Raw genomic sequence first — 11,214 nt, 5'->3', positions numbered from 1 at the left:
CAAGATAGGTTACTTGCTCTTAAATGCTTGTCTTAAAGTCCATTTCAGGGAGAACGCACACCAAGGCTGTTCTCAAGGGCAGGGACAATGACCCACGCTCTTCTCCCTACCATGTCCAGCCTTGTGCTTCATGGGTGCAGGTCATTCTTTTTTTATTACTTTTAGAAACGCACAAAACACATCAGCGGGTCGCTCCACTTGGCCAGGGCTGCTGCAGATTCACCAAGGAGAAGTCTTCACACACTTGCAAATAAGCCTCAGAGGATTTATCTACTCATCCTGTTTCTTTCCCACACACAGGAAATCCTGGGGAGGCCGAGCTTCCTGACCCCGGGGGAGCTCGCAGCACTGGGTCAAGGCTCTGCTCCTCCTGCAAGGAAATGTTTGAGTGGTTTGAGCGAATCAGCACTGCCTTCCTCGCTGCCCGGAGAAAGGGAAAGTACACAGTCCTGGGTTCTAGTCCTCACTCTGCCCCTCGTTTACTGAGCTGTTCCTTTTCCTCCCCCGGGCCTCAGATTCTATGTGATCTAGAGGCAGAATAATTGTGCTTTGGCATAGCTTAGAACTGCTGCATCTCCTCAGAACTCAGGCCTGGCACATTATTTCATTTCTAAAAATTTTTACGGGGTTCAGAAAGTCAAAACAGACAAGTATTTTGGAAACCAGTATTAGCAACACATAAGAAGAGTTAGAGTGATTTGCCCTGTAGATGGAATTTTCCATGGGAAATAATTTTAAATATATGCTTCCTTAATAAATTGACACTCCACTAGAAAACATTCTCTTTTTTCCAGGCTTGCTGCAATCTTGACATTGCAGTTCAAGTTTGAACCATGTTGCTTTCCAGCTTGAAACTCATCTGTGCGACTCCTGCATGGTGACTCCTGCAGTGCTTTGCATGTAGCAGATGATTAATTATGGGATTGATTGATTTCCAAGCTATGGCCTGGGAAGATACCCTGGAAAATCTTGTTGGGGGATTTCCCTGGTGGTCCGATGGTTAAGAGTCTATCCTTCCACCACAGAGGGCATGGGTTTGATCTCTGGTCAGAGAACTAAGAAAATATCCCATATGCATGTGATGCAGCCAAAAAATAAGGGGAAAAAAAGCTGGTTATTACTGTATGAAAAGTAAAAGTAAAAAGGCTATGAGTGAAGGCTCAGAAAGCTTACCTAAGAGTAAGGGCTTGGTGTAGACACTGTGATGCTGGTTTTGGTGCTCAGATGTCCTTTTCTCTCCATTTCAGATTCTATATAATAAAGTCACTGAATAAAGTTACTCCCATTAAGTGAGATGCTACTGGGCGTGCACATTCTATCAGTTAAAGATGCATTAAGCTGCAAGTTGTAGGACACAGTGGCTCAAACTACAAAAATATTTATTATTTGTGCTCAGTCGCTAAGTCATATCCGACTCTGGGACTCCATGGACTGTAGCCCACCAGGCTCCTCTGCCCATAGTTTGCTCCAGGCAAGAACACTGGAGTGGGTGCCATTTCCTACCCCAATATTTACTGTTTGCTTGTCTACAAATCTGGATGCAGGAGACCACAGAGTTGTTCCAGCAGCTTAATGATGTCATAAAAGACAGGGATTCTTCCTACTTTTTCACTCATTCATCGTTATATTTGAGAACCTCATGGTCCCAGGATGGCTATCACTTCTGTAACCATCATCCTTGTAACCCTTCCCCTGAGTTCTCCTCTTCCTTCTGATTCTTTTATCAGGGAAGCTCCCTAGAAGCATCTCAGCATGTTTTCTCTTACGTCTCATTAGCCGGAACTAGGTCACATGACCATCTGCATTAGTAATCCACTGCTGTAAAACAAATTACCCAAAACCTAGCTGCTGCAGTAAACATCTACTATCTCTAGAAGTTTCTGTGAGTCAAGTATCCAGGAATGGCTTAGTGGGGTGGTTCTAGATAAGGATCTCTCAGGAGTGATCTGTGCCTGACTCAGTTTATAAAGGTAACTGTGTGCCAACATGGGGAAGTCAATATCATTGAAAGAAAAGTTTAATGTTACTTACAGTGCCCCTAGAAGCAGAAGGTATAGTGAGCCACGCAGGGCTACAGGTGAAAGCAGCAGTGTGAGTCAGGAGCCAGAGAGGGTAGAGAAGCTCAAGAGCACAGCCTTTCCTGGGGCTTCTGTGGAAAGGGCAAACCAGGGCAGAGTAAACAGCTTAGGACTGGCTAGCTTGAAAAATCCCAGTGGGCTTTGGGGGCGTAGGGACTGCCCCCTTGCTGTCCAGTGTCTGCCCCTCCCTGGGTTGACTTACAGCGCAGGAAATATTGGTTTGATATGTGACAGTTAGATAAGGAGGTAGTTGGGGGTATGGACTCAGAGTTGGTTGGTTTGTACATGAAGAGTAGGCTCACGGACAAGCTGTTTACTATGTCTAGGAATGAGCTGGGCTTGGGAGGGGCAGTCTCTTCCCAGACACCAAAGTCCCCAAAGATATTAAAACATCATAAAACATAGAAAATTAAAACTATGATTAATACGAGTATCTCCCTGGGTCATGATGCAGTCAAAATATTGGCCCATACTGTAATCATGTGAAGGCTTGACTGGGGCTGGAGCCACTCACCCATGAGCCTGGCATGTTGGTGCTGGCTGTTGGTGGGAGGACTTAGTTCTTCCCACATGGGCCTCTCCACAGGGCTGTTGAGTGTTCTCACAACATGGCAGCTAACTTCCCCCAGAGTGAGTCATCAAAGAGAGCGGGGCAACAATGGTTTTTGTGACCTAGCCTTGGAAGTCACTCTTTGAAATGAGTCAGGAAGTCCAGCCTATATTCAAGGAGAGGGAGTGAGCTTCTTCTTTTTGAAAAGGAAGGTGTCAAGAAACTTGCAGTCACCAGATCATCCTTGACTGCAGGGGAATTTGGGAAAGCAAAGGAGACCAGAGTTGTCAGGACTAGCTTATACATACATGATTCATCGCCTGGGACACAATGCGGCTCCAGACAAAATCAGGGCTCAGTTAATGAAGAAGGAGAAGGAAGGCTGATGGGAAGATGGTCGAGTGTGTCAGCCACAGTCATGATGACAAGGATGAAAGAGAATAGGGCTGCCAGATAGCTCTCTGTCTCAGTATGCACGAGACAGGGAATTCCCTGGCATAGGACCTCCTCCTGTCGCTGCCAAGGGTGAAAGTTCAATCCCTAGTTGGGGAACTAAGTTTCCGCAAGTCATGCAGTATAGCAAAAAAAAAAAAAAAAAAAAAATCGCATGGGACATATTTGTATGAAAATACTACTTTTTGTATGTCTGAAAGTCAGACTTAACTGAGTGTCTTCTATTTTCATTTGCGAATACTCTAGCACCCACTCTGTGGGAAATAAGTCTTCAATAGTCACGAAAAGGAGGCCAGTGGGAGTATTTCTTGGGCAAAAGGAGACTGGGACTGTCTAGGGAGAGGAACAGACATTTCAAAGCCTGGATGAGGTTTTATTGGGGAGGCAAAGTGGGTGAGGTTGAGGTTTCCTGTGTCCCAATCGGTCTTCTCTGTTCCCACCACCACCACCATCATCTCCACTCTAATCTCAAACATACCTAGGAAGTTTCTAGCCGGAAGCACCTCTCTTCTCAACACCCTGAAAAGCCAACTCACAAAACCAAAGTTGGGGGTGAGGGCAGCGCTGCAAAATGCGTGCACGGGCTGTGGGAACATGGAGACTTGCTGTGTGGCCTCAGGGAAGGCCCTGCCTCTCTGGGCCTCCCTTTCCTTGGTTGCATAATGAAGGGTTGGTCTGAATGGTCTCCAAGGGCCCTTTCACTTGGCCTACGTGTCTCCCTCCCAAAAGGAAAAACTAGAGGGAACAAAAGGACACGGGTGGTTTCTCTGGTCCCATCTCCAAGCCAGATTCAGACGAAAATGTCCGAGTGACATAGATTTAATATAAACAGTGATGCGTTAATACTTACAAATACCCCAAAAGGAGTCCCAGATGGGCTATTTTTATCCCTTAAAACACACACACACTCCAACCCCCAGCATCTCCACCCATGAGAGTTCCTCCAGTTGGTTTTTATAGGAAGACAAGAGTTCCAGTTAAGAGTGCTAATTAAACAGCTCTGACTGTGGGCAGCAGGAGGCTGGCAAAAACCTCCTCTCTGGGCATGATGTCACCGCAACTGTGCATTTCTCATGACCCAAGAATGTGAGTGTGTTTGCACTGCACGTCGAAGCCGGTGATGCAAGCACGGCCTGGTAAACAGGCCCCAGACAGGCAGGCCCTGCAAGGAGACGCGGTGCAGAGGCCTGGCTGAGGCCCAGGTGGGGCTTAACTCCTTCCTGGCAGAACTGGCTGCTGGGGCATGGAGGCTGAGCCAAGGAACCTTCTCTCCTCCGCCCCTGCTTCTCTCCCAGGCAGGGTCCCTGGCGGTGGCAAGCCCTAAATTTAGAGTCACTGAGGCCGGCATTCCCACCTACCATTTGCTTGCTCCAGGAACTTGGGCATGTGATTCCTCTGCCCTGTGTCTCAGTTTTCTCATCTGTATATTGGGGAGAGGAATCAGGTCCTTAACACCTACCTTCCACACCATAGTCCAGAACACCTAGACAACCAAGAGCTTTTCTGTAGCCTCCAGGAAAACTCATTTGGAGGCAAAATCTGACCCAAATGGACTGAAGCTGTGTAGAACTTTTATTTACCAATGCTCACACTTCTCACTACAGCAATATCTGTTGTTTGATTGGAATGAGTGGGCCCAGACCCCACCCCATCACCATTTAAGATTCCCCAAATTTCTGAATTCTGAAACCCATCCAGACCCAAGAGTATTGATCTAGCATTGTGGGCCTGGACCACCAGGCTCTGGTTCTTTGAGAGACTTACCGAGAGATTGCCTTCTGCTGGAAAGTGAGTCCTGGAGGACAGGGCTCAGCTCTCACCCCACTGTGCCCCCAAGCAGCCAGCTCAGTGCCTGGCACACAGCAGGCACCCAACCGATATTTGTTGAATTAATAGCTGAAGTTATTCAAACCCCATAAATTCCATGGTGGTGATGAAGGGGAAACTGAGGCTGGAGCCTCTAAACTGGCCTGCCCTGGATCCTTTCCCATAGAGGGAGTTATGGCTTTCACCAAAAATGGTAGCTGCTCTTATTTCTCGGCTGGCCAGCTCACAAACAGCTTGATGACCCCCCTCCAACATTCCAGGGCAGCCTCCTCCCTGGCTGGCTGGTTTGTGGGCATCAATGAGTTTTCTTTGGCCAAAGTTTCAGCTGATTTTTTTTTCAAAGGGGGGGTCCATGTGGAAAGCTTGCGGTGGGGAAGGGATGACCATGGGATGTCTGGGGAAGATGGGATCTGGGGGGCAACCTGAGATTGTGGATGAGACCCCCAGACCTGAGTTCTGAGGACTGTGAATGTATTAGTTTTAGCCCTAGGGCTGGAGAATTATCCAGACCCATGTGGAGCTGCCAGAATGGAAAAGGCCTCTGCAATGTGGTTTGACCCACCCTCAACTGCTGTGGGGCCCCAAGTAACTCTCTTTCCCTTTCTGGGCCTTAGCGTGAGGGAGAATCCAGCACAGTGGCTCCAAGCTGATGTTGTAGACACAGACTTGAGTCCATGCCCAGGCTCTTCCTCTCACTGGGCAGGGAGTTAGGGCGAGTCATTTTCCCTCTCTGAGCCTCAGTTACCCCATCTGTAAAATCAGTTCATTAGTTCATTTCATCTTCCCAACCTCTTTCAGATGGCTGCTAGCATTGCCCCCATATTTCCGAGGAGGAGACTGAGGTTCAGATAGTGAAGTAACTCCCACAAGGCTGCAGAGCTGGTTGGGTAGCAGAGCTGGGATCTGTCAGACTCTTAAGTATTTCATATCATGGCCTCAGGAAAGATCCAGCAGATAATTCACACTCCGTTCCTTGAAGCACTGAATTACAGGGATGTTGTTCTGATGAACGAGTCTGGTACACAGCAATGATAAAGGAATGTTAGGGACTATTACCCTTGGCCTGGATGAGCCTCCTGATCTGATATTCCATGTTATGCACTTGGAACAATAATAACCTCATTGTCTGAGCACCCACTATGTTCCAGGCTACGTGCTTCGCGAGCATTAGTTCATTTCAGCCTCCCAGCCTCTCTCAGATGGGTACGAGCATGCGTGCATGCTAAGTCGCACTGCCCCCGTGTTTCAGAGGAGGAGACTGAAGCTCAGAGAGGTGAAGTGACTCCCACAAGGCTGCACAGCTAGTGGGTAGCAGAGCTGGAATCTCTGTCAGACTCTTAAGTACCTCAGACCATGGCTTCAGGAAAGATCTAGCAGACAATTCCACACTCCATTCCTTGAAGCAAAAGATTTCAGGCGCGGCCGGGCCACCTCCTGATGTGCTGGGGCCATAGTTCTCCCAGCGGAACTATGAGGAAGGGCCTCCCTGCCCTGCCTCCCCTGCAGGGCGGAGGTGAAACATTGGAGATCTTGAAAAGGACTTTGTAGGCTCTGAGATGGGACGTGCATGCTGTGCATGCTAAGTCACTTCAGTCTTGTCCAACTCTTTATGACCCTATGGACTGTAGCCCGCCAGACTCCTCTGTCCATGGGATTCTCCAGGCAAGAATACTGGAGTGGGTTGCCATGCCCTCCTCCAGGGGACCTTCCCAACCCAGGGATCAAACCAGCATCTTATGTCTCCTGCATTGGCAGGCAGGTTCTTTACCACTAGCACCAACTGGAAAGCTGAGATGGGATAGGCATTCTCAACGTCTCAGTCAGGGGGAGGCAAGGGAAAAAAAATTAATCCTCCCCCAGCCACCCTGGCAAGCGTCAGACTACCTCTGGTCACAGAGGGGCTGAGTAGGGAAGACAAGTGAGGAACAGCTGCCTCCAGACTGGAAAGGCGCTGGATTAAGGAGACTACTCGAGAGCCAGGAGCAGACGGAGAAGTGGGCCCAGCCCTTCCCCAGAACCCAGGTCTCACCGCCATCCAGCCCTCCACGGGAGCGGGCAGTACTGCCTAGTGGCCAGGAATCTGGCCTCCAGAGTCCAACAGGTCAGGGTTCAAGCCTCACCTCTACTCATCTCTGTTGAGTCCGGGGTGGGGGGTGTATTTGTTTTAAATATTTATTTATGTGGCTGTGTTGAGTCTTAGTTTTGGCATATGGGATCTTTCATGGCAGCGCACAGACTCTCTAGTTGTAGCCTACGGGCTGCTGCCTCCTCAGAATGTGGGATCTTAGTTCCCCAACCAGGGATTGAACCCTTGTCCCCTGCATTGCAAGGCAGATTCTTAACCACTGGACCACCAGGGAAGTCCCCTCTGCTGAGTCCTTTGGACATCCACTGTCTGAGTACAGTGTCAGAGAAGACTCTTGAGAGTCCCTTGGACTGCAAGGAGTCCAGTCATTCTTAAAGGAATCAGTTCTGAATAGTCATTCAAAGGACTGATGCTGAAGCTGGAGCTCTGATACTTTGGCCACCTTATGGGAAGAACTGACTCATTGGAAAAGACTCTGATTCTGGGAAAGATTGAAGGCAAGAGGAGAAAGGGACAACAGAGGATGAGATGGTTGGATGGCATCACTGACTCAATGGACATGAGTTTGAGTAGGCTCCAGGTGATGGACAGGGAAGCCTGGCGTGCTGAGGTCCATGGGGTAGCAAAGAGTGAGACACGACTGAGCGACTGAACTGAACTATCTGAGTACAGTCTTTCCAACTGTGAAAAGGGGGTGATCATGATAAGAGCCTCACCAGGACTATGGTATGGACAAGACTTGGCCCATGGATATGAGTTGAACAATTATCTTCTACCTCTGGTCTGCAATTCTCAAGGAGCTTCTAGTCTGGAAGGAGTGACTATATGTCAAAATGCTTGGCACCTTGCAAGTGCTCACTGGATGGAAGGATGGGTGAATGGATGGACGGATGGATGGAGAGGATGAGAGATTTACTCAGGGTCACACATGTCCTGACAACTCACACTGGGCACCAAAGAATGCATAAGAGCTGGTTAGAGAGGGAGAGGAAGTCCGGGCGGAGAGGACTGTGTGAGCAAGGCTTGGAGCTGGGAATCACCACAGCACAGAAGAGACACTGGTCTTGCGTGTTCTCCTTCAGTAACTTGCTCAACAAGATCCTATGAAGAGGGGGATCTGGATGGGGGCTCTCCCAGAGTCCTCTGGGGCAGAGCCAGGAGGCTGCACAGTGAGCAGGGCCCCACAGCACAGAGGAGCAGGCAGGAGCAGGCCCAGCCTGGGGGTCAGACCTCCGAGGGCCTGGTCTGGCCATATTTGGTTTTCAAGGAACTGGGAGGCTTCTCACTGGCTCTGCTGCCCATGCACTGGAGCGAGGCCACCCACAGATGCTGAGTCAGGCCGGCAGCTGGGGTCTGGCAAAGAGGCCCCACAATGGGGTGACTGTAACACAGTGGTTCAGAGCCTGGCCTCAGAGTCAGGAAGACGTGGATTCAAATCCTGCTCGACCACTGATGGCTGTGTGCCTGGGCTGGCCGCAACACCTTCTCGGAGGCTCCATTTTCCTTATCTGTAAAATAAAACAAGAGCAGCAAGGACAAGCATCATTACTGAGTCTGCGATGTGCCAGCCTGTGCTAAGTGCTCTACATTATCTTGTTTAATTCTCATCACGATAGAGAAGTTTCAGGCTGGTCAAAGAAGTTCGTTAGAGTTTTCCATAACCAAGCTTTTTGGCCAAACCAATCTTATGATTGTCCCCATGAAACGAAACACGTGAGACCAGTATTTCTTATCCAGTAATTCCTAACTGCAAGCCTTCCTCATGCAGACTCCGCCCCCCAGAGTGCTCCTCTCTCTCCAACTAGCTGTCCACATACTTTGATACCCTGTGTGAAGGATCAGGAAGAGTTACTTCCTGACAGTGGGACCTGGGTTTCCAGATAAAGAAACTGAGGCACAGAGAGGTGAGGTCACATGCAAGTAACAGACAGAACCAGGACTAGCTAGAAGCCCTTTGCCACTCCCCTGCACTTCCCTGAATTCCATTTCTATTTCTTAATCATTTCCCTATCCAATGCCCCCAACAGCTCCTGTAAAACAACGCTCGGTACCTGTTTCCTCCATGTCCAATTCCCAAATTGCTGCCAAAGCCTTACTCAGCCCCTATCAGTCCTATACAGAAGGAAGACTAGATATCATTCCCTTTTCACAGATGGGGATACCAAGGCTCACAGAAATGAAGCAGGTTGCCTAAGATCTTCGGAGAAGGCAATGGCACCCCACTCCAGTACTCTTGCCTAGAAAATCCCATGGACGGAGGAGCTTGGTAGGCTGCAGTCCATGGGGTCGCTAAGAGTTGGACACGACTGAGCGACTTCACTTTCACTTTTCACTTTCATGCATTGGAGAAGGAAATGGCAACCCACTCCAGTGTTCTTGCCTGGAGAATCCCAGGGACGGGGGAGCCTGGTGGGCTGCCGTCTATGGGGTCGCACAGAGTCGGACATGACTGAAGCGACTTAGCAGCAGCAGCAGCAGCCTAAGACCTTGGAGCCAGCTGGAGGGGAAGCCAGAGCTGGACTACAGTGCTGTCTGAATTCCATTCCAGTGTTCTATCCCACCACAGTGAGCTCGTTCTGAGCTTTCCTCCTAGCCACGCCATTCCTTGACAATTAGGATAAAGGGGAAAATTATCTGATGTCCACTTAAAAGGAAAAGTCAGGCAAGTCTAGTGAGATATTATGCAAATATATAAAGAAATTGGGGCAGGGAGGGGGGCTTCCCTGGTGGCTCAGTGGTAAAGAATCTACCTGACAATGCAGAAGACACAGGTTCGATCCCTGGTCTGAGAAGATGCCTCATGCCTTGGAGTAACTAAGCCACAACTACTGAGCCCATGTGCTGCAACTACCGAAGCCCATGCACCTGGAGCCCAAGCTCCAAAGAAACCACTGCAATGAGAAGCCCGTGCGCTGCAACTAGAGAAAAGCCTGCACAGCAATGAAGACTCAGCGCAGCCAAAAATAAAATAAATACGTAAATTTTAAAAAATGAAGCTTCCTTTGAAAAATCATATAAGAATGAATGAACAAGCTGTAATAGTTTTAAATCAGATCATCTCGTCACAGGCAGGAGACCAGAACTGCTCTCTAAACCCATTAGCTCATCTCACTCACTTTTGGAGGCATCTCCTACCCTGCGCTATGCCAGGAGCTTCGGGAGGAGCCAGGCGAGGGCCCTGCCAAAGGAATCAATACCTGGACAGCGTTCCCCAGACTCTGGGATTTCACATCCCTGAAAGAGGCATACAGTTGCCAACACATTGTTATTTGTCAAAGAACATTAAAGAAAAGGTGAAATAGAGCATTACTTTCTGTCACCATAAAATTTAAAAAGGACTAATCTCAGAATTTAGTAATTTTTGAAAATTATCTTTGTAAGTAACTGTCCCAGTTTTCTCACCAGCTGCAGGCCAGGCAGAACTGTATCGAAGGTGGACATTTGGCGATCCCCAGATGAGAGGGAGAGGTAAAACATTGATGTAAATAACGCAGAGTAGTTATACTCTGAGTATCTTTCGACTGAAAGCCACAGAAAACTATGCTGGCTACCTTAATAAAGATTTATTGGAAGGAGATTTTATCAGAAGCTTGGATTCTGAGAGGTACCTAGTAGACAGCAGGGCCAACCAACCAATCAACTATTCCTGGAAACGATGGAAAACTTCAAGAGCAGATAGAATCAGAGTCCTCTCTTTGCTCTTACCAAGTAAGAATACAATTAGAAAGCTGCTGTCTCAATCCAAGAAATAGGCCTTCACCAAAACAGCCATGCTGGCAGCCTGATCTCAGACTTCCAAAATTGTGAAAAATTAATCTGCTACTTAAACAAGCAAACAAACAAAAAACCACAAATCCAAGCAAAAAAGCCAGATGGAACCAGCTCTCTCTCCCTCCTTCTTTTGCTGTGTTAGCCATCTTCTCTCTCTAGTTGCAGACAGAGTTCCTCCATGTGTCAGAGGACACAATGGCTAATGGCTTCCATATTTCCTATCTCAAGGCTCCAGGAACCAGGAACAGACCAATGAACTTCTCAGTTCCAGTGGGGGAGGGACTCAGTTCCCGTCCCCCTCTGGAACTAAGTGTCCGATTGGCCCAGCAGAGTCAGAAGTCTACCCCCTAGACCAATCAACTGTCGCTTGGAGTGTGATCTGTAACAACATGGCAGCTCCTAGTAAGAACATCATGGTTGGAGTCAGGGAGAGAGGAAAAAGAGCTGGA

The 11,214-nt window shown here is 48.6% G+C and overlaps 1 long non-coding RNA gene across 1 annotated transcript; it reads right to left on the bottom strand.

The window, feature by feature from the left end:
* Window positions 1-237: 237 nt before the first annotated feature.
* Window positions 238-2,141, bottom strand: LOC138991455 (uncharacterized). Its single transcript, XR_011467397.1, has 3 exons — window positions 2,032-2,141; window positions 1,174-1,250; window positions 238-370 (listed from the first exon to the last, which is right to left on the bottom strand). It is a non-coding gene; the product is annotated as an uncharacterized lncRNA (long non-coding RNA).
* Between the last annotated feature and the right edge of the window lie 9,073 nt (window positions 2,142-11,214).

The sequence above is a fragment of the Bos mutus genome, chromosome 17, assembly GCF_027580195.1.
Source record: "Bos mutus isolate GX-2022 chromosome 17, NWIPB_WYAK_1.1, whole genome shotgun sequence".
In the NCBI taxonomy this organism is placed as follows: domain Eukaryota; kingdom Metazoa; phylum Chordata; class Mammalia; order Artiodactyla; family Bovidae; genus Bos; species Bos mutus.
This window is presented reverse-complemented; position numbering and strand designations above follow the sequence as displayed.